The sequence below is a fragment of the Cicer arietinum genome, chromosome 1 (assembly GCF_000331145.2).
Source record: "Cicer arietinum cultivar CDC Frontier isolate Library 1 chromosome 1, Cicar.CDCFrontier_v2.0, whole genome shotgun sequence".
In the NCBI taxonomy this organism is placed as follows: Eukaryota; Viridiplantae; Streptophyta; class Magnoliopsida; order Fabales; family Fabaceae; genus Cicer; species Cicer arietinum.
In genome coordinates this window covers 30195154-30196311 of record NC_021160.2, presented here as the reverse complement: position 1 = coordinate 30196311, position 1158 = coordinate 30195154, and the positions used below count along the sequence as shown (strand labels likewise).

The following is a 1158-nucleotide window of genomic DNA, read 5'->3' as shown; positions in this document are numbered from 1 at the left end:
AGGTTGTAAATTAGGTTATATATATATACGTATCTGAATGTAGGTAATTAGGTTGTAAATTAGGTTGTATATATGTATCTGAATGTAGTTACTTAGGTTGTAAATTACAGAGTTACATATATGTTAAAAAAGTTACAGAGTTCTGATTTATGTTCTACTGATTGTGTGAACTGCTTATGGTATTTGAATATGTTTTGTTGTTGTGTGCACTGATTGTGAAGTGATTTTGGATCAAAAATAATTTTGGGTACAATGATAAAAGACAGCGCTTTTTAAAAAAAGTGCCATAAAAAGCTAAAAAGCACTTTTCATTTCAAATAATTAATTTACAACGTTTAAAAAAAAAAAACACACATTTTACAGCGCTGTTTTTAAAAAGCGCTGTAAAATGTTGTTCTAAAGCGCTTTAATGGTGCACCTTCTACAGCGCTTTCGTGAGAAAGCGCTGTAAAATGTACAAGAAAAGCGCTGTAAAATGCAGACCCATAATATGAAATTATGGGTGGGCATATTACAGCGCTTTCTCACAAAAGCGCTGTAATATGCCCACCCATAATTTCATATATGGGTGTGCATATTACAGCGCTTTCTCAAAAAAGCGCTGTAAAATGCACACCCATATATGAAATTATGGGTGGGCATATTACAGCGCTTTCTACACGCGCTTCCTTCCATAAGATATGACGACCCAAGGGTTGATCGGCTTGGGTGTCTTTTCTCTATTCGTTAAAATCATAAACAAAATAATACAAATTAGTTACACACTATAGTTTATAATACAAATTACAAGTGATGTTTAATTACTTACAATTTTTTGTTCAAGGCGTGCATATCCCATACGTGATTTCTTGTATGGGTGTTTTGGGTTGCTTGCCCGTTCGCGATTTGCCTTACTAATATTCTATATAAAAAAAAAATAGCAATTGTGTAAAAATTTAAAATACGCTACGAATATGAATAATAAAACACAAATGCTAATAAATTAATCACTTACGACAAACGCCGGGTCAGAACGTTTGGAAACAAATGCACTCCATTCATCCTTTGATATATAATGTTGATATATCTTTGGAGGTTCAGCATTTGTGTTTCCTTCTCTATCTTTTAGATAGAAATTTGAGAGATGGGATCTAAATCCACGATGGATTTTCCCAGCAA

General features: G+C 33.0%; 1 non-coding gene across 1 annotated transcript; it reads right to left on the bottom strand.

Annotated features, from left to right (window-relative positions):
* Positions 1-494: 494 nt before the first annotated feature.
* On the bottom strand, positions 495-622 carry LOC113784253 (small nucleolar RNA SNORA69). The gene has a single exon (XR_003470269.1). It is a non-coding gene; the product is annotated as a small nucleolar RNA SNORA69 (small nucleolar RNA).
* Between the last annotated feature and the right edge of the window lie 536 nt (positions 623-1158).